The 21,810-nt window shown below is 53.0% G+C and overlaps 1 protein-coding gene across 1 annotated transcript in view; it reads left to right on the top strand.

The window, feature by feature from the left end:
- PLXNA1 (plexin A1) overlaps positions 1-21,810 on the top strand; it is a 98,111-nt gene that overhangs the window by 14,202 nt on the left and 62,099 nt on the right. The gene's annotated exons all lie outside the window — the stretch shown is intronic.

Below are 21,810 nucleotides of genomic sequence, written 5' to 3'. Positions count from 1 at the left end.
AGAGCGGGAGCACGACTCTTGCTTTGCACTGTGCCTCCTGCTGGGGACCTCTGTGGTGCCCCCAAAGGGAGGGGCAGGGGGAAAAGCCACCCCATTAAAATGGAAATGAGCTGGGAGGGCCCAGCTCTGTTGGATCCCTCCTGTTGGAGCCATTGTGCCTATTCACTGGCTAACTTTCACAAACACTGGCTAATTTTGGCTTTTCAGGTGGGAGAATGGCCCCTACCTCCCACCAAAGGCAGCAAGGGAGGATGGCTTGGCTCCTCGGGAAGGCAGCGGTGTGGGAGGCAGGGACTGTCGGTATGCCTGGTGAGAAGGGGCAGTGCTGGTGTCCTGCTTCCCCTTTGTGCAGGCCCATTAACCCAGATTTAATGGTGCCTGAGGAATTTGCCCTCAGCCCCTGGCCTGCTGCAGGAGGGAGGATGTGTGCTTAGCAGGAACTCGGGCAGCTCCAGTGTTGTCTGGGTCTCTGCGTGTTCAGCCCTGCCTCAGGTAGAGACATGACCGTGGGGAAGGTCAGACATCCCCATGAGCTGACCTCCCTGCTTTTCCCTTCTGGGCTGGGAGGAAAATCCATCACAGATAGAGAGCAAGGTGGAGGTGTGGTATGGCACTTGGGGATGCAGGATGTGGACTCCAGCTGCCCCTTAGTGGCTGCTGGATCCTGTAATCCATCTCTGAGACTTTGATACATAGGTGGTCATTTGTCTCCAAGCCCAGGTGGGGATGGTGTCAGTCCCAGGCTGCTTGGAAGAGCTGCTGTTTGGTCTCTTGTCCCCTGCCCTGGTTAATTAATTACAGGCTTTCCTGAAGTGGAACAGGAGAAAGGGTGCTAATGGCAGGCTGGTGATGATGGGGAAGGCAGCAGAAAGGTGCCCCATGGGGTTGGCATTGTGAGGTGAAATAGGAATAGAGGAGCTGAGGTGGATGCTGTGTGGTGGTGAGGGTGCAGACCTCTGGGACAGTGTCCCCATTTCTCTCTGGTTCTTTCTCTGGATGACCTGTGCTACCAGAGCTGATCCTGGCACCTCCCTGCTCTTTGTGTACCCATGGACCAGCTGCCAGCACGAAACCTCCCCGTGGCAGTGAGAGCAATTGTCTACATGGGAAGCAAGTGGGAAAGTTTTATTTAATGGATGCTTAGTTCTTTTAATGCCATTTAGCAGCTGGAGAGAGGGAAGAGAGGCAGTGCTGTGTGACAAGCCAGCTCTCTGCAGACGGAGAATGGGCTGAAGTAGTGGGGAGCATCCCTACAGTCTGGCAGAGAAAGGCAGGATAATGTGATAGTGCTTTAATTTGTCCACGCTTTGTGCTCTTGAGGGCAGCATCGTTTGTAGCTTTGTGCTGGGACAGATCTGGCATGACCGGGGTGCTCAGCCCTGGGATGCAAGGAGGGGTTCTGCTGGTAGGGCAGGTGCTGGGGGAAGCAGCTCCCTCCCACCATAATCCCTGTATGGGCAAAGGAAACAACACCAGGCTGAAAAAAGCCGGCGTGGTTTTTATTAGCTACAACCCTAATGATGTATTTTGGATTGCTCTCCTGCATGGATAAAAATTACCAGTCCTTGAATGAAGGGGAAATAAAAAAGTCTCTCTGACCTTGAAGCTGTTCGTTCACTTGTCTTCATTTCATTCCCCTTGGCTGGGGATGCAGGTCAGTTTTGGGTGCTATTTATAGTCCGCTTCATTTGGTGGTTTTCTTTACAAAGCGAAAGGTTGTCACCTTTGTTTCTGATACTGCAGAGAGGAGCTGCTCTAGGGAAAAGGAAGAATAAATGAGAAATTTCTCGGAGTGTTCCTGTATGCGGCAAAGCTTTGTAATCTGGAAAGATCAAAAAGCCCTGGACTGCCAACCTGAGCTCCTTGTGTGGAGGTAGCCGGGGTCCATGGTGCCTTGAGAGATATGGGGTGATGCTTTTCTGTGCTGGCCAGTGGCTGCTGGGGCTGATCAGAGCCTTTATTTGCACAAAACAGAGATAGTTTCCCTTTCCAGGCAGCTTGGCTCGTGTCTCCACATCTGGCATGGTTGGCTTTTGTTGGAACAACATGTGGGCTTGATTCTTCCCTTCTCCCACCCCCATGAAGGAAGCTGTGGCTGTGTTGTCCATCTTCACTGAAGACACATGTCCACAGGAGCCCGACTGCTGAAGCTGAATCCCCTGCCTCTGCCTGCATCTCCTCCTCCAGCCCTGTCCCTGACAGACAGACTCGTTGAAACAACAAATGTTGCCATAATTTAATTTTCAGGCAAACAATAGTCCGGGGACAATGTTAAATTCATGAAACTGGCTTAATGCGATGACATTTAATGAAGCAATTTGTGCGCTAGCGTGGCTGTGCGTGGCTCTGGAGTAGTGGGGATGCTGCTCCACCCTGCTGGGCACTCCCTCCTTGGGAATAGGCTGGGAAAGGTTGGTGCTCCAGGGTAAAAGAGGGGGGTTGTCCCGCTGCTCTCCAGGCTGTGTGTGCTCTTGTGGCACAGCTTTCCCATGCTGCTGCCTGATGCTGCTGCAGTCTGGGCTGGGAGCTGGTGGGTTCAAGCTCTGTGGTTTGGCCTGGAGGGAAGGGTTGATGAGAATGTTTTGGAGCAGGAGGGGACTTGTCCTCTGCAGCCTCTGCTTTCCTTGGACTTCTCCTTTCTGTGTCTGGAGCCCTGGAAAGGTTTTTTTGGCCCCCCAGCCCTCCCCGCCTCCTTAGAGGGCCAGATTGAAGCCTCAAACCCTGTAGCACCCCATCTCCTGTGCATGCAGTGCTGGCTCTTCCCTCCAGGGCCACCCTGGGTATCCCATGGGCTGTTAAGAGGCTGTTCTCTTGAGAACAAGAATAAGGAATTATGCTGCACTGGGAGAGCACAGGCTTGGCTTTAGAGGGTTTACAGTTCATAAAAGCAAGTGAGAAGAGGCAGTTTGGAGGGTGGAGAGACTGGCTGCTTGCTCCAGGGGTGGATTGGATTTGTGCCATCCCACCAGCATCCCTTGGGCATCCTGGCACCAGCAATGTGTGGGCTTCTACTGTGTCCCAGGAGAGGGTTCCCTGCTGTTTCTTTCTCCTCTTGATTGACAGAGCCCTGTAGATCTTAATTATGTGCCAGCATCCGCAGAGCAAACCTGGTGCTGCTGTAGCTGGAGGCTTAACGTGGGTAATGCTGCTCCATGGGCAGGCAGTTCCCAAGGTAAGGGGTTTCCTTGCCTTTTTAGGGACAACTTGTAGTCCTGGCTGGACATGATGGACCTCTGGAGCTGTGGGAATGGGAGCTGGACTAGTGACAGGTGAAGGGACAATGTGAAATGTACGTGAGATTTTGGTGTGATGTGAAGGGACAATGTGAAATGTACATGAGATTTTGGTGTGGCATTCTTCAATGGAGCTCAGGGAGGAGGGAGCTGGAGACGCGCCAATGTCACTTCCTTGGAGAAGCCCATGTTAAGTTTCTCACCTTGAAGGACACAGTATCCATATGTATCCAGCAGGGCTTTTCCCACCTCCAATCCTCCCAGTTCCTTTTGCATCCTCCCAGCAGCAACCCCAATCGAAACCCGAGCTCCACCAAACTCATATCACTGCTGATGCTCCTCCCAAGCAGGACTTAAAACTAAATTTTTACTGAAACACAGCCAAATCCTTCGGAGGATGGATTTTGGACTCAGCAGAGCTGCTTGTGGGCAAGCTTGAGGTCTGTAGGGCAGTTTGCAGTCCTGCTGATCTTGGAGGCTGGGTCAGTGCCTGGCTGTTCTCTGGTTCCCCTGACTTTTTGCTTTCCGTTGACAGTGGTCAAAAATTAATTGGTAGTTGTTGAGCAGAATGCAACTGAAAAAAATTAATGGAGGAAAATATGATGCAGTTTGATGTGTCCACGCATGTGTGTCTCTCTGTTTCTACATATGTATTTATTTTTCTTTGAAAGTTTCCAGAAATAGGTTTGTGTCTTGGCCAGGGTGACTGCATCTGTAATTAGCTAAGGAAAGTGGGTGTCTTGGTGACAGCCACACAGAAATGCTCAGCATCCCTGGTGAGGATGCTGGGATGTGGGACCTTGGAGGCATCTAGTACTGGCAGCTTCCTTGGCAGAGGGAGGGGAGCAGCCTCTGCTCCCTGGATGGAAACATTGGGTCAGGTTGGGCTTACTGCCACCAGCCCTGCTTTCCTGGGGGAGGGTGATGCTTGTGATGGTTTATTTAAAAACTAAGTAAAGCCCTTTAAAAAGACCCAAACCTCTGAAAACTGCACCTTGCATGCATGGCTCCTGCCAGCTGATCCCCACCCTGTGTGAGGGATGGGAACTTCCCAAACTCAATTCCCCAGGATTACTGTGTTGGTCTCCTTCTCTTTCTGGTATGTTTATGAGCCTCAAGGGATCTTGTTTTTACACTCAACGCTCAAAATTAAAGATGTGTTTCCAGTAGGTGAGATAAACACTCCCTGTCTCAGCTGGGGGTTTCCTTCCTGCCTCTCCTTCCCTCCTCGAATCTGCTGGTGGGAAAGTGTGAACCTGTGGCTGGAGCACTTAACCTGGGAATGAGATTCCTGGGCTCTCCCAGGGGGATGAGTCAGCTTCAGTGCAGGATGTGTGAGCTGTGGCTTCTTCCTCCAGTGGCTTCTTATTTTAAAAGAGGGCAAAAAATTTCTGCCTTTGGCATGGAGATGGAGGAGCAGGGAATGGGGAGGGGTAAATGTGCTTGCTCAAGCTTCAGAGTGTGGTTCACCATGGTGGCTACAGGCATGCCATGTGAAGCTGCTGCCCATCTGCAGGTATGCTCCTTAAATTGTGGTAACTCAGTTGTATGGCAGCATCAGCATTTCTGGCTGGAGGCTGTGGCAGGGCTGGCACAGCCTGGGTTGGCACCCACCACCTGTGTTCCCTCCTGGATGTGCTGCTTGGTGTGCCTTGAGCATGTCCCCCTGCTCTTTGGCCACTTACCCCAGAGATGGAGCCCATCTGTGTCCTGCCCTTCATAGAGTCCAGCATCACAACTTGCCTTCCCTTCTGCAGCCTCATCCTTCCAGACCTCATGCAGTTGAGGTTCTCCTTCCCCATGGCCTGCCCACCTGGGATACTGAAAGGAGACTGGGCTTTATTTGTAAATGAAAGTGGTAAAGAGCATCCAAACAGCTCTAGTACTCCCCCAGACCTTATCTGCCTGGGTGGCTGTTGATGCCTCCCTCCTGGGATGGAAGAATCCCACTCACCTCTGCTTGGCTTTGGTTCCCCCTTCCATGCACTGTCACACTTGTGTGAGCACCCTCACCACTGTGCTGTGAAAGCCTTGGCTAGAAACCCAGCCCAGATCTCCAAGTACATGATTTTTCAGCTGAGACTTGGCCCACAGTGCATTTCTGAGTTGAGCCAGAGGTGACACCTCATACCTGAGGACCAGAGGTATTTTTGCAGTATCTACTGAGCTCCAAGTCTTGCCCTCAGTGTCCCTGCCATGGATGGCAGCTTGCACGGGTCAAGACTGTTGAGTCAAAATTGTTGTTTTTGACCCCTCTAACCTCCCAAATTCTGTTTATGCTCAAGACCAGGGAGAAACAGAGAGTGAACGTTTTTTAAATAGCTTGCGAGTTTCTGGTGTTGTTTTTCATCAGGAAAATGATAGTTGTACAGAGGCAATTAATTGGAGGAAAAGTTTCTGGTAATAAATGTCAAGAATGTTTCAAGAATGGTTTGCATAAAATACACTTTTTTTTAAAGCCTCCCAGCAAAACAAAAGCCTTACCCTATTTTGAACCTTGCCAAAGAGAAACAACTACAAAACTTCAATTTTCTTTTCTTCTTTTTTTTTTTTTTTTGGTGTGTGAGTGTGTAACGTTTAAGTGCTTTTTTTTCCTGCTCAGCCTGTGCTCCTTAAACAAAAGCATGTGTTTTCCTGGCGTGGCTCCCTCGAGGCAGCTCTGTTGGAGTGGAGGGCAGGGGCTGTGGAGGTGATGGCTGCACAAGTCCAGGCAAGTCCTGGTTTTTGGCAGGAGCTGGAGTTCTGCCTTTTTTGGGGGGGGGCGGGGGGGAAGGGAGGTGCTGGTGGATTGTGGTCAGTTCCCTCCTCCTGCCTACATTTCCCAGTTCTGCTCTGTGCCAGCCGTGGGTGGTGATGCCTGCAGCCAAAAGGAGGAGCAATGTGTGGAGTACTTTGATATCCTGGGGCAGAAGGTGATAAAGGAAAGAATGAAAGCTTCAGAGTGATGTTAGAGCCTTGGCTGCCTCTCCCGGAGCAGCCATCGCCTGCGGCTTGTGGGCTGTCAGTAACCCTGCTGTGCCTCTTGCTCCCTAGAGCTTGGGGAGTTGGCCTGGCAAAACTGACATGTTATGGGGGAGGTGATTTCCTAGTGGGGATGTCTGTTTCTGTGCATGCTCTGAAGCATCCCTGGGGTGCTGTGGCTGTGTGAACCTGCCAGGGAGCTCCGCTCGCCCCGGAGAAGCCGAACCCTGCTGCGTGCTGCTTTCCAGCCACAGCCATACCTTTGGTCCCAGCTGTGGGGCTCCGTGCTGGTGTGTTTTTCATAAAGGCTCTTAATCACATACAGGATGTTTCTGTTTGTTCAAGCAATGAAATCACACAAACAACCCACCCCCAGTTTGGCTTTCGCAGAGCATCAGCTGCTCGACCCAAGGCAGAGCCGGAGCAATCCTCCCCTCTCCTCCTGCAGCTCTGGGCCCAGCAGCGCGGTCAGAGCGCGTCTTTCCTGCTGTGGCCATGCCCTGGAAAGACGCCCGGCACTGGGGATGGGATCACGCTGGGGCTGGGAGCTGGGGCTGACTCATCACTGGCTGCATGGCCGAGGCAGCAGCGGCAGCAGAGTCTCGTGGGAGCAGGCAGAAAGGCTTGGAGAGCCAGGACCAGCCCTCAGTTCTGGGGGCTTGGTTGCAGGCAGGCTGCACATGGAACATGGTGCCCACCCAGACTCTCCTGAGAGGAGCATGGTGCTTTTTTGGGTGGGCTGCAGGCTCTTCTTGTTCCTGTGCGCTGGGGTTGTGTATTTATTGCATTACCCCAAGTGCTCAGTCCTGGATGGGGACATCACAAACCTGCCACTGCATCACCATCTTTTGCTTTGGGTTTTGTCCTTCGGGATGTTAAGCAGAAAGAGAACAGGAATGCGTCAGGGTGGATTGAAATGAAAAAAAACCACCCTGACTTTTCTCACTCCTGTTGCGTGCATCGGTCCCATGGCTGCCGTTTCCATGGCAAAGCAGCGGGCCTGTAACCCAGCCCGCCCCGTGCTCCTCAGCATTTGGAGGAGCAGAAATCCTCGGAGATGACAAGAATAATTTAACGAGCCATTAACGAGAGTGGGGGAAAACACCGGAGGAGCTGAGCAGGGTCGGGGTGGGGGCGAGGGGAGGCAGGGCTGGCTTTTGGCAGGGAGAGGGTCACGTTGGCAGCCTGCTCGCCTTGCCTTCGATGTGTTATGAAGTTTTGGAGGTTGCTTGAAAAGTGTCTGGGGAGCGGTGGCGAGCCAAGCGGGCTGCGGGCCAGCTCACAGCTAAACATGTTGTTGTGTAAAATTGCAGTCAATTAATTTAAGACCTGCCAATTTCAACTGCAAAGCGCTAGGAGGTTCTGTCAAGTTTTCAATGGGATAAAAAGGGGGAAAGGGGGATTAGTTTTCAGCACTTGGACGGGCAAATAGCGATCCTCTGCCCAAGCCTGCAAAGCACCTCCTCCTCTCTCTGTTTCTTTTGCTTGCGGTAAACTCAGCCTCTGCTGATGTTAAAAGTCCTTCTGGTGTGTGCTCTCAGGGCTGAAATGGCTGCAGGATGCCAGACAGAGCCTGGTGACCTGCTGGTGACCATTTCAGGGCTTGGGGAAGCACTGGCTGTAGGGGGATGACCCACTCCCCTTTGACTTTGCAGTATTCCTCCTCCATAGTCTTGTGGGGAGTATCCCCTCTCAGGCCTTCCCCAAACTTATGGATTCCTGTAAGCCTGCAGGTCCTGGTGTGCTGAGTGATACACTGACTGTCTGAAATAGAGGAGGAGCTGGAAAATGCTCAGGGCAGGCCCAAGAGGTGCCCTGTGTCCCCCGTGTGCAGCCTTAAAGGTCAATCCTTACTCATGGTGAGGTGCATAGGCTGGTACTCACCATGCAAGAACACAACCTGCCCCAGAGAGCTGATGGCCAGGAGGGCACAATGTCTGAACCCCAAAAAGGCTTATTCCCCCCATTTCATGGTGGCAGTGGGGCAGTGCTGCTCTGCACAGAGCCACTCTTTCTGGTGGTGCCCTCCTTCCAACTACTCCCTGTGCCTGTTATCCTCTTGTGCTGCAGGAGCACAGGACTCCCAGTAATGGGACCTGGGCTGAAAACTTTGCTGAGGTTTTGCTCTCTTTATGGCAACTTTAATTTGAAAAGTGTTTCCTGGATTCTGGGGGGGAATATGTGTTTGTATGTGCATCTGCAAGCTGTCTTTTTTTTTTTTTCCCTTCCTTTTTATTTTTTTCTTATTTTACAGCTTAATGAAGCTTCTGAGAAAGTGCAGCTCTGCTGTGAGTAAGAGTCATGAGACTGGTGGGGCGAGCTGGCTTTGGCTTGCTGAGGGTTGAGCTCCTTCTTGGGGCTGCTTGAGCCTGAGATTTGTGCCTCAGCTCTTCCCTGTCCTTATTCCAGCTTGCTTTTCCATCCACAATCACACTGTACCTTAGATTTACACACATATGTTACACATCTTTCATTCCTGTGGTCTTATACCTGGGCTTTTGCTGTCACCTCTGCCATCACGGCTTTATGTCCCCAGGACACCATCTCCAAGCACTGTTGCTTTCTATTTTGTCATTGAAGGGTGTAAATCCACTTCTCCCAGACTCCTGGGGCTCAGAACCAGCTCATACCCCACCATGGCCATGGGGTTTGTGCTTTTCTGAGCCAGGGCTTTGTGCTTTTCTGTGTCAGGCTTTGCTCAGTGCCTGTGTGTGCGAAGGAGCTGCTGCACGTCCCTGCAGGGCTGCAGGCTGCCTGCTCCTCCTTGCTGGCAGGAGAGGGGATTTGGAGGCAGGTCCCTCTAGAGCCAGGCTCTGCTGCTCAGGCACTGCTGTCTGCGGACTTCCCCAGAATATATTAAGCGTAATTTCCTCCTGCTTCACCGGAAGCTTGTTAATATTTCACTGGGGCACGGGGGCAGACTGCAAAGCCCACGCTTCAAAGGAGGGCAGCTTTCAGCAGCTCTGGGGTTGGCTTTTGGTTTTCCCAGCTCTTGCTATAACTCGTTCTGTGGTTTTGAAAATAGGTAAAAAAGCCCCAACCACCCAGCTGAGGAGAAAGCCCAGGCAGAGCCCAGCAGGCATGCCTGTCCCTGCCTTGCTGAGCCAGGCTGTGGCTCTACTGTCTGCTCAGCTCCACTCTTCCTGCACTGACATTTCGGAAAAACATTGTAAATTCATGTCTGGATGCTTTGTGAGCTCACTTGGGTTTGAAATGGCTGGGAGGAACCCAGTGCAGCCTGACTGTGCCCTGCTGCTGCCAGCATGGCTTGTGGGAGGGCTAAAGTGGGTTCCCCTTCCATGAGAGGAGATTTTTGGGAATGACTTTTAGGGAATTACTTTTGCTTGATCCTGGACTCCACAAATCGGAGCAGGATTGGCCCTCCAGGAGCAATAACAGAAGAATTACTGCATTGCATGGGCGTCTTTATGTGTTTTTTAAACTGTGCCTCCTAATTATAAATAATGGCTGCGATATGAGATATGATTATGATGGATGGTGATTCTGTATTCCGTGTGCATTAGCGGCTTTAACCTTGCCGGGGTAATTATGTCTCATTTCAAATTCTGATACTATTTATTTGAGGTAGGGGACTGGGAATTTAATTTCTACTGCTTTGTCTTTTAGTATTATTATTATTATTTGAAAAGGATACCTTCGCAAAATTGTTTTTTAATCATTCCCTCCAGTTGGCAGCACCACTTTATTAATATTTTCAGTGCCCATGTGGGGCTGTTTTGGAAGTGTTTGTAAAGGTAGATGTTTTGGGGGAATGTGAAGCTGAGGGCTGATGTATAGGAGAGGAGCTATTCCTGCAAGACACCAGTGTGCACCCCGCAGCTTCAGTCTTTCCCAGAGCAGCTGCCTTTGGCACTGGCTGCTGCTGACCCATGTGCCTCTGCCAGCCTGGGCTCCCTGCTCACATGAGGTCCCTGGAGGTGCAGGAAGGGCTGAGCCATGGTCCTGCACACCCCTCACCATCTTCAACGGCACATTTAATTAAAAACCGCATCAACCCAAAGATTGTGCACGTGGTCCTTAATCAGTTTGAAGTCTCTGTGAGAATAAAGTAATTATACTACTCGTTTGGTTACAGTAATTAAAACTTTAATTAACATCATTTCCCACCCCTTGGCCTCCCTTTACAGATACACAGGCATGTGATGGGTGTCTGCCAGGGTTGCATCTTGGGATAAAGCTGTTTATGCTTCTGCCTGTCCCCATCTCTGTTCCCTCCAGCACCAGGCTGGTAAGATCCAGCTATTCTTGACCCTGGCCCAGCTCTCTTCAGGCTGCCAAGTGTCAGCTGCATTCCTGGGTGGGAATGCTCCATGGCCAAGGTGCTGGCAAGTCCTGGTGGGTAGCAGCTCCACTTGACATCCTTTGTAAGCACTGGGAACGGTGGAGAGGGTGGTAGGTGTTCCTTGAAGATCTTCTGAGAACTTAGTTTTGAATGTGGCATGTGGCTTGGTCTGGTCTTAGCAAAATCCGAGCTTTCAGGGGGCAGCCCTGCATTCCCAGGAGGAATCTGTTAAGGAGACAGCCAGGCTCTTCATTTCCCATTGCATGGACCTGCAAGAGCTGAGGTCACAATGATTTATGGCTGAGTACTATCACACCTGGAAAGCTCAGGGTGGGCTCCAGCCCCTCTGCACCCCATTTTGCCCCCCTGGGTAAAATGTGGCCACACCACGCCGTGGTCAGTGATGGGCTCTGTGTTGGCCAGCAGGACCCTGTGCTCCCTGGGAGCCTGCAGAAGGAATTGCTGCCTGCAGAAGCAGGGCAGGGAGTTCTGCAGTGGTTCCAAAGGAAATCCACGCTGTGTAAAACCTGAGCTCTTAAATATCTTCAGCAGCATCCTTGGGGAAAGCAATCTCTATATTTAAATCTTCTCAATCTCTCCTTCGAAACTGCTCTGATGCACAGACTGAAGGGTCTAATTTCCATCCTGGTTTTGAACAGGGAGCCCACAGCAGACAAGTGGTTTTCTTTGCTCTGGGCTCTGCATGGTGGGGAGCCATGGCTCCATAGCTTTCCCTTGGCTTTTTGGAAATGTATAGAAGGGTCTAGTGCAGCCAGGGATGTGCATTGGAAATGGTGTAGGAGGACCAGAAGTTTAGAGCATGGGAATGAAATTTTAAAACGTGAACAAAAAGGAAGATCAGGGAATTTAGCATCAAGAGCTCAAGCTGGATGATTGAGAGGGTCTAAATCTATTTCAAGCAAAATATTTGCAGGCACTCTGGTGTGCTCAGTGTGAAGCCAGGCTTAGCTGGCTGTTATCACCAGGATCACTGGCCATGGAATGTTGGAGGATTTTTTCTCTAATCTTGAAAGTGTTTGTATTTGGAGCAGGGACTGTTCTATGAGGAAAGGCAGCACCTGGAGTTTTGATCATAGCATGTTGATAGTGGAGCTGTTGATCAGAAAAGGTTTAAAAAAAGTGTGACTGTAACTTTCTGTCTTCTCCTGATGACATGGGTTTCATTCTCATGGAGTCCATCAGGTAATGCAAGATTTTGTCATTGAATCTGTAAGAGACTCTGCATGCCCAGTCCTACTGCCTGTGCTGGCTCTTAATATTTAATGTCACTGTGCCCTGCGATATTTAGACCCTGATTGTTTATTGCTTATCAGCTCCTCCTGGGCAGCCTGGTGTGATTTGTCCATGGAGATAAAACACCAGGACAGCCCAGAGCTGCAGTAAAAAGAGGACTGATGGGTAGGAAGAGATCAAAGCTGATGTTAAATGGGTGAAGCTGAACCCGCCTGCCATCGCTGTTGTCCTTCTCCCTGTGTGGAGGTGAATGTGCAGTGGATTTTGTTCCTGTTATAGTCCCCTTGCTGCAGGAAATGGCTTTTGGCTCTCATGCCATGGAAATAGTGGCTGGTGCACTTACGTGGTTGGAGCTGAATGAGTGGGAGGCTGAGATGGGGGTGCAGACTGTCCTGGAGTCTGATGGAAAGGTAAATCCAGACATGAGCCATTGTGCCTTTGCAGGCAGCCCCGCTGAAACAGGGCTTGACTGGTGCTGGATCTGTGTGTGGGGCTGCTGGGAGGGGAGCTGAGCAGGGGGAGTACCCTGAAACAGATCCCCCCTTAGGGTATGCCCCTCTACAGCCCCCACTCTGTGGGCTTTTCCTGCCACTGGCCCCTCTGTTTGCAAGGCCAAAGCCCCTGCCTAGTCCTCAGGCAGCTCCTCTCTTGCTGCTGTGCTGTTTAGGGACCAGGAAGGAAACAGCTATTTTTCCTGGAGCTGAGAGGGGAGGAGGGATCCAGCTGATCTCCAGCTGTGCTGCAGCCCTGGGAGCTGATATTTCCTCCCTGACATGTCCCTGGTGAAGGCCTGTTACCCCCTCCCTGCCTTTTTTCCCTGGAAATGGGGTGGTTCCCCTTTCCTGTTGTCAGGCAGCAAGGCTTTGAGCCCCTGGCCACTGGCAAAGACTTTGCCTGATCATTGCTCCATGTCCCAAGTGGGCAGGACGGTGAGGGTGGTGGGACAAGACTTTGGCGTTCATGTTGGGGTTGTCTTGGGCTGGTTGCATATGTGGGCAGAAGCTGAGGGAAGCTCAGGAAAGAAGGTTTATGCTGCCCTGTTGAGCTGAGCAGCATCATTAAGAGGTAAATAATCTGGATTTACAGAATAAATAGCAAATTCTAAGCTATGGAGAGGCTGGTGCTGGTGGCTCTGGGTCTGCTCTGCTCGCTGTGATGGGCTGTGTGTCAAGGGGAGCCAGTAGCCCAGGGTTTGGGCTGGTGCCCTGTGATCTCTGGAGGAGCCAGTGCCTTCGCAGTGGAAGAGATGGCTTTTGTCTTGAAAACTCAGTATTGAGTCCTTCAGGTGGGAGCTTTCTCCCCAGGGCCCTCTCTGGGAGGTTTAGGTGTTAACTCGCCCCAGGCTGGTCACGTGCAGCCTGAGTCCTGTGGGAGCTGGGAGGGTGACACATTGCCATGGCTTCATTCGTGCCTTTCATGCCTGGGGCCTGCTGGGACTCCTGGGATGCCTACAGTAATTAATGAACAGGAGGAAAAATAATCCAGTATTTCTGTGATGTGCTCTGCCCTTCACTGCTGTCACCCAGGGCTTTATTTTTGCATGGAGAGCAGTGGGATGCAGAGAGGAGATCCCTGTTGCATTTTGCTTTGTGCTCTTCCTGCCCTTACCTCCCATTTTGCAAGGCTAAAATTCCTTCTCCATCTGTTACTGGGCTCTCCTACCTCCAGAGCTCCCTCCTTTCTTCCCAAGGCTGGAGAAAAAGCAGGATTGTCTTACCTGCCTGTGCTCCTCTCCCTTGCAAGGGACATTTCTTTGGTGAGATGTGGTGCTGGGGCTTCACGGGATATTTTTACTGGAATGGGCACAGGCACTGTGTTGCTGGAGCACAGTTTTGGGACCCTCTGAGGCTCCCTCCCCAGGGATCTGATGCCCTGGCAGCTGCCCTGCTGCCCCAGGGACACCCTGGAATTGCTGTCAGTTCTCTTTAGCCTCGGGGCAGAGCCCAGCACGCAGATCATGCAGGGCTGGTGGCTGCTGCAGCTCTGTGCAGAGGTGAAGTTGCATCACTGTTGCTTGGCCGAGGGTCAGCGAAGATTGCCACCCTGCCCGGTCATAGCATCACACGGAGGGGTCCCTGGGGTCCCCCATCCCCCTTCCCTGTGCCACTCAGCAGCTGCCAGTGCCTCCTGCCAGGTCCCTGGAAGCCCCAGGGCAGTGCCTGCCCATTGATTTGCTTGCTGGAGGGCCCCTCTGACTGCCTCAGCCCTGAGCCATGCTGATTGGGAAATAATTGCAATAATAATAGAGATATTTTGCTCCTGAGTGACTAGACAATATGCACTGGGCTCTGAGCCAAGAGGGCTCTGAAGGGCAAAGCTGAGGAATCAATGGCTCAAGACTGCTGGAGCTGCTGTGGGGCTGGGGGTGGCAGGGATGGGGATGGGAGCTAGGGCTTTATTGGGGATGCAAGTGGGGCAACTGCCTTAAGCCATCACACATTGTGTAATTCCTCCTGCCACTTCATTGTGACTTCACCATTCATCAGTCCCTCCCCCACCTGGGTTTGGCTCTGCCAAAGGTGCTTCTCCTGTGCATTGCATCCTGGCACTTGCTCCTTCTTTCCAGCAGTTCAGTTTTGGTACAGAGAGGTGGGAAGGATTTTTCTGACATTGTCTTCATTCTGTCAAAATTGCTGGGACAGTGTGTTGGGCTGCACTTCCCATCCTGCTGATGGAGCAAAGCTGGCAGACCTGGTCAGGAGAGATTTTGGGAGGGTCTGCAGATGGTGAGCATGGGGCTGGTCAGTCCTGTGCTGTGCTGTGTGGGCTGGTGCTGGTGTAACTGGCTCTGCTGAGCCCACTTAGCATGGTGGAGCGACACTTGTGTGGGTGGCTGAACAAGAGAGAAGGATGGAAATGAGTTTAAATGAAAGGAAAAGGCGGTTGAGAAGTTCTGGGGAAGGTGTTGCTGTGTTTTGGGGGCCTGCTGGGCAGGGTTGCTGCTCTGCCTCCTTCTCTTTTCTTTCCTATGGCAGAGCTTCCCCAGAGCTTCACCAGCTCCCACCCCACCTCCCAGAGAGGTGCAGTGAGTGTGTCTGTCCTCAGCCCACATGGCTGAGCTCAGGGCCCTGCCTGGGAATGACACATTGGCTGTAACACAAGCTTTGAAACCAGCTGGTGAACCTGTGTCACATCTGCCAGTATCACTGAGGTGCTGGATTTGTTGCTGAGCATTTGAGCATGGATTTAGATTAAGTATCTCCTTGGTTTTTGCTTTATTGTACCAATATGATTGAAGTCCCAATATTCTCCAACTCAGGGTGATGTTGGGCCCAGGACAAAAGCCTGGCCTGTACTCATCAAGTGAATGGGTTTCACTGAATGGAATCAGGCAGGTTCGTGATGAGGCAGGAGCATTCCAGCCCTGTGTGAGCCATCACTGAAACCTTCTCCTGCAGGGGAGGTGGAGAGCACAGAACCCAGCTCTGCCGGATCCGAGCAGCTGCCTGCCTGTCTGGCAGGAGGTGTGTGTCTGATCCTGGTGCATTCCTGTGCAGGCAGCTGCTGGGATGGCAGGGAAGGGGCTGGGGGGGCAGGAGGAGCTGGGGTGTCGGCTGCCAGCCTGCCCTGCATAGCTGGGATGTTTCTGTGGGGCCCATCCTGTCATCAGCCCTGGGACAAGCCCCTGGGAGATGCATCCCCACAGCCCTGCCTGTGACCCTGCTGCTGGCTGTCCTTACCCTTCCTCTGGTGTCTGGCTCCTGCCCCATGGCACAGGGCACCTGTAGGGTTAGCCCTGGTGAAGGCTGAGGGCACTGTAAGGGTGAGCCCTGGTGAAGGGTTAGGACACTGTAAGGGTTAGCCCTGGTGAAGGGTTAGGGCACTGTAAGGGTTAGCCCTGGTGAAGGGTTAGAGCACTGTAAGGGTTAATGCTGGTGAAGGGTTAGGGCACTGTAAGGGTTAACCCTGGTGAAGGGTTAGGGCACTGTAAGGGTTAATGCTCGTGAAGGGTTAGGGCACTGTAAGGGTTAACCCTGGTGAAGGGTTAGGGCACTCTAAGGGTTAGTGCTGGTGAAGAGTTCGGGCACTCTAAGGGTTAGCCCTGGTAAAGGGTTAGGGCACTGTAAGGGTTAACCCTGGTGAAGGGTTAGGGCACTGTAAGGGTTAGCCCTGGTGAAGGGTTAGTGCTCGTGAAGGGTTAGGGCATTGTTGTAAGGGTTAACCCTGGTGAAGGGTGAGGACACTGTAAGGGTTAACCTTGGTAAAGCGAGGTTGGGGAGCTCCTAATGGCCATTTCCTATTTCTCTGAGCAAAGCCAGAGGCAAATCCTCACCAGCCTGGACACCAAAGTTTGGTGACCTGAAATGCAGTGGAGCCACTGCCCTGACCTCCCTGCTCTTGGCCCCCAGCATTCCAGTGTCCCCCTCTCCAGCCATACCCAGCTCCCAAGGCTGTGTCCGTGGGATAGATGATGCCATGGCCCTGCAGCTGCTCCTCTCCCTGCCTTTTGCTGCACCTTTGTGGGTGAAGGGAAAAAGAGAGTGTGTCTCCTTGGAGCAGCTGATCCAGAAATTTCATTTAAACCCTTTCCCTTCCTTTGGAAACTGGAGAAGGGTGTGTGTGTGGCAGCTGCTTGTCCTGCATGTGGAGGGGCAGCTGGTGTCCCTGTCCCCACATTCTTGCTGCCTTGGGGTGAACCCAGGCCATGTGCTAAGAGGGGCTTTGCAGGCTGACCCCCTAAGGCCATCCCTTTCCCCACCAGCCCCCCTGGCTGGACACGGGATGTGCCTTTTCCTGCTGTAGGCTTTTCAGCGTGGTGTTGTGTGACACTGTGCAGCAGCTGTCACCTCTGCCTGGTGTGGCCAGGCTGCATAGGCCCTCTGTTGCGTCTGGGAGGTGGCCCCATGGCTTGCAGGGGCAGCTCTGCCAGGACCCACTCCTCTTCTGGTTATATTTGGCCTATCCTGTGCCTTTGGGGTGGATGGTGCCAAAATCAAAGCAGAATGCTGGGGGTGTTCTGATGGCCCTGCTCTCAGGGAGGGGACATTGGCACCTGCTGATTTGGGTGTGGGAGCCTGGGGCTTCCATGGTGCCTGAGCTGTGAGCACCAATGGCCTTGGGAGGGGAAGGTTTCACTCCTGGGGCTGCACTCTGCCCTCCACCCACGACAAAGCATCTTCCTCCTCCCATCTCAGCCGTGAGTGAGCAGCTCAATAGCACAGCTCAGCCATGTGCTACAGAGCTGCTCACTGGTGAGATGACAGGCCAGGAGGGGACCAGAACATGGGCACAGGCAGGGCAGGGTCCTCTTTCCAGCATCCTCTCCTCACAGCCATGTCTCGTTTAATCTCTGTCCCCGGTGGAGATGGTTGGGGCTGGGGAACTCTGTGCATCCCTCAGCGTGTGTTGAGAGGGAAGAGGGGAGGCTTTGAAATGCACTCCCATAAATAAGCCTTTCTTTGCCTTGCCTGTCAGTGCCGTGCGAGCCCCGTGGAACTGGAAAGGGTCCCCGTGAAAAGGCTGCCGAGTGTGTTTCAGGCTGATAAGTCCCTGCCTTTGAAGTGTGGCAGGCGGGCAGAAGCGCCCTCCTCTTGTAGCTGCTGCCAGCCGCTGCGAATTAATCACAGCCCCGCGCTGATAAGAGTACAAAGCCTGACTGAGCACTTCTCCTGCCCGGAGGAGGGGGCTGGGGGAACACTGGGGACCCAGGATGGAGCCTGGAGAGCCTGGAGGTGGGGAGATGGAAGACTGGGCTGGGAGCCTGCAGGAAGACTGGCTGTGGAGCAGTGCAGAGCCCCCTCTTCCTGCTGCTGGGCTTAGGGGTGTCCCCTGTGAGATTGGGTCTCTTGGGGGCCTTCTCTGTAGGCCCCCAAAAATGTGGGTTTGGTGCTGTGAGGAGCCAGTGGCCCACCCAAACACCACCCAGAGCCTGCACAGAGCTCTGCTGGCATGTGTTAAATCCAAAAGCAGCCTTGGCATGTCTGCAGCTGCCTTCCCTCTCCAGCTGTGCTTCCTCCCTCTCCACCTGGTGTCCCTGGCCCAGACTGAGCTGTAAAGCCCTGTCCTCCTCTGGACCTGCTGCCAGGGCTGGGTGGGTGCCAGGTCATGGCTGCTGCCCCACGTTCCTCTCCTTGCCTGTCTCCCCAAAAGCTGGCTCCTCTGCCTCGTGCCCGTTGCTGGTGCTGTGAGGATGTTGGGAGATGTTTCTCCTGGCAGTTGGCTGATCAGGAGTGGTTGTGGCACTGGGGAAGTGCCTCCTCACCTGCACAAGCCTGAAGGGCACCTTGCCTGGGGGAGAGGCGTGCTGCCATGGAAGGAGCTGTTTCTTAGCAAGGTGATGTGCTTGTCTCCCCCAAAGCCTTGTGTGGGATGGCAGCTCCTTTCTCCAGCCAGGACAAAGCCATCCGCAGGAACCATCTCTGGGTCTCTTGGGAGAGGATTTGCCCAGCTGGGGTGTGCAGTGTGCAGTCATTACACCAGGGTTGCCAGGGGTTGGGGCACTGCCCCCCATCCTTTCCCTCATCCTTTCTGTGACAGAGTTCTCAGTTTCTGGGGGTGCAGAAGCTGAGACAGGGTTCTCAGCTTCTGAGGTCTTAAACCCCTCTTAGAGTGAATTTATTCTGGGTGCTGGCCCCATGGGAATGGGCTCATTGTTTGAGTGGGGAGGGTGTGCACATGGGTTTCTGGCAGAGCAGCCCCTGGGCTTGCTTTGAGACGATTCACCCAAGCAGGGAGTTAATAATTTCATGCCTCTGGCCCTCCCCATGTGCTAAAAAAGGCAGCAGCCCCTCAAGACCCTCACTCCTGCTGCTGTGCCTCAGTACAGCCCCAGGAGCTGGCTGCCCCTTGGGGCTCCTGCAGCTCCTGGGAGGAGGCATCACCACTGAGCTGCTGCCTGAAGCCAGCCTGAGGCAGGCAGGAGTGAGGGCAGGAATCCTGAGCAAGAAATTAGTGTGAGTAATTATTAGTATTGGGTAATTATATCAGCGTCAGGATGAGGAGAAAGGTTAATATGTTTATTTATTTATTTATTTATGGTAAATGTCTTTTCCCCTGGGTGGGAAGGCAGCCAGGGTGGGCAGGAAGGAGAGTGTTTCTGAGGGGGTCCGCTCTGATTAAACTGCATCCTCTCCCCCTTTCCCTGCTCCCAGCTACCCTGGGTGCAGGGAGGGGGAGGAAAGGGGCCCCTTCCAGTGTCTGTAAGAGATGGGAGACTCTTTGTGCATTCCTTGTGCATTCATTGTGCTGCTCTACCATGCTATAGTCCGAAGAGCCCATCCTTATCCTGCTGGCCAGGATGGGTAGGTTCATGTTGGGCTAACCCTGCTGGAAAGGCCCTGATGCTGGATTTCCACCTCTGTCTGCACAGCAGGGGGTTTTTGGGCAGTTGGGTCCTGCTTGGCGTGGGGGAGTCTGAGGTCTGTCTGCTCATGGAAGCTGTGGATGCCCCATCCCCAGGAGTGTTTCAGCCAGGTTGGGTGGGACTTTGAGCAACACGGTATAATGGAACCAGAGAGTTGGAACAGAGGTGTTAGAACTAGATGAACTATGAGCTTCCTTCCACCCAAACCTTTCTGTGATTCTATGATCTCCTCATGCTAGAGAGGACTGTTAGGGTGCATTTTCCTACCATGAGCTAGCTCACAGTCTCCCTCTCTGCCCTGCACTTTGGCCAACCAGAAAACATCTTGATTACCAACTCTTCCAAATTTCATTTTCCTGATTCCCTGACACACCTACAGGTTATCCTTAACAGGAGGAGAGGTGCTAGAGAGAAGGGTTCTTGTGTGTGCATGGCCCCACCAGAACATCCTGACATGTGTCAGGCTGGGTTCCAGCCCTGTTTGACTACTGAGAGTATTTTTAGGTTCTTCCTGGAGCCCCAAATTAACTGGAAGTACTTCATGTCTGTTGTTTTTTTAATACATCTCTTTTTCCCAGCACTGCACAGTGCAATAATGTAATGGGGAAATTACCCCGCTAGTTAAAAATTACTGCCAGCGCCACACGCAGCCATAGATCTATTTTAGAACCTGGGTGAAACTGTATCGATTATTCTGTGCCACAACTGCAGCCCATAAAAGGATTGGAAAGGTGTGTTTGTCACTTTGCCATGGGGGGGTGGGGACACGGTGCCTTGCTGGGGAGTGGAAGGGGTGCTGCTCCCTGTTACTCTCCTCCAGAGGGCTGGCTTGGGAAGGACTTTGTAGGGGAGAAACTGAGTGCTGGAAGGGGAGCAACTTGTGAAGAGACGTGGGGAGGCAGGGTTGTGCTCTGGGGCTGATACTGGGTACCACAGAGCAAGGGACACTGCTGGGCAGGGGTGCCACATGGCCCTGTGCTATGGATGTCTGGGGCTTGGCCTCCTCTGATCTGGTTGGGGTAGGAACAAACATGATCCTGGACCTGGGCAGAAAGATACCCCTGCCAGAAAGGCAGGCAGAGGCTTTAGCACCCCTGGGTTCCCCAGCATACAGTGGTACCAAGTGTGAGGCTGATGGGGAGCAGAGTCTCTGCAGGGGTCTAGCAAAGGATGCTGAGAAGGTGGGGGGAATACCAGGACAATTTTAGGTTTTGGTGAATGCTCTTCAGTCCTGTGGAAGGAGGTACAGGGGGTTTTTGGCTGTGCCATGAGCTCCCAAGAGTTAGCCTGGCCCTGCAAGCCCAGTTGTCACATCCCTGGGGAGAGGGCAGCCCCTTTGCTCACTGCTATGCAGGACTCATCTCTCTCTGGTTGCTCAGGGGTCTCTTTCTTAATTAAATACATTTGTTTTGTAAAACTGCCTAAAAATAATCCGGGGCTGGTGCATGCAGGAGGCTGGCAGTGAATCAAAGGCGCCGCTCTAATTAAACGGGCCCCAGTTTGTTTGTGAGCCGCATACATTTCCATGCTAATCAGCTGCACACCGGGATCCTGCTTTCCCAGCCCCTCTCCTCCTGACTGGGAGCTGTGCAAATGCTGGCAGCAATTTACTGCAGGAGCAGGCGAGGTGGCCAGACTGCTGAGGTGGGGGCACAAGGGGTGGTCATGGATGTGCTGGGCTGTGGGAGTGGGTGTGATAATCAGGGCGGGGTTGTGGGATGCATTTAGGGAGGGGTGCTTCCAAGCAGCCAATTTGCCCCTCTTCTGTGGGGGGATCCTGAGTCCTGCAGGTGGGGATGCTGGACTAGGTCTCTGTGTGTGCCAGCAGCAGCACAGAGATAATCACAGGTAGAGTTTGCTCCATCTTGCTGGGCATGGTGCTTCACTGTCTACCACTGGGATTCTTGCAGAATGTATGGCTGATGTGGTTCCCATCCCATCCCATCCCATCCCATCCCATCCCATCTGGTTCCCATCCCATCCCATCCCATCCCATCCCATCCCATCCCATCCCATCCCATCCCACCCCCTGAGCATTTCTCTGCCACTGTCCCCCTTCAGGCTGTCCCATGCCCAAATCTGGGGGTATCACAAGTAATGGCATGAGCACAAAGTGCTTCTGGCTGGTGGAGGTGCCACTCAGGGTGTGCCAGCAGCAGAGCTGAGTTTAGCCCTGTGTGGTGTGTGCCTGCAGCTGATCAGCAGGACAGCAGGAACCGGCGTGCTTAGGAAGAGCTCTAACGTACTTGTGAGCCACAAGGAGATTAAAGCCTTCACCATGTTCCTGCTCAGGGAACAAAGGCTCTCTCTGAACCTCTGTTGACCTCCAACTTCCTTGAGACCCTCTTGACTTCCCCAGTGAGGAGTCCAAGTGTTTCCTGTGATGGATGGACGGACAGGAGCGGAGCCTGTGTGTGGTGTCCCTGCCTGGCAGGGCTTGGGCTGTGGGCTGTGTGAGCTCAGCTGCTCTCAGCACCACTGGGGCAAGGCAGGGTTTGATGCTTTGCTGCAAGCTGGGGACTCATCTGCTCCATGCTACAACGTGGAGGGGCTTTGGAGCTGAGCAGCAGCACATAGTGGTGTGAAATGTGAGAGCCAGGGATGTGTCCTCCCTCCCTGGAGAGAGATGAATGCCATCAGCATGAATGTGGTGCAGATGCACCAGACAAATGTAGTAAAACAAGGGAGGCATTGCAGTTTGGTCTTCTGGAAAGGGTTGGGATGCTTGCAGAGCTGTGCTGCAGGGGCTGTGGAGT

This window comes from Geospiza fortis, unplaced genomic scaffold, assembly GCF_000277835.1.
Source record: "Geospiza fortis unplaced genomic scaffold, GeoFor_1.0 scaffold70, whole genome shotgun sequence".
Classification (NCBI taxonomy): domain Eukaryota; kingdom Metazoa; phylum Chordata; class Aves; order Passeriformes; family Thraupidae; genus Geospiza; species Geospiza fortis.
The sequence above is the reverse complement of the archived record's forward strand: the minus strand, read 5'-3'. Positions and strand labels throughout refer to the sequence as shown.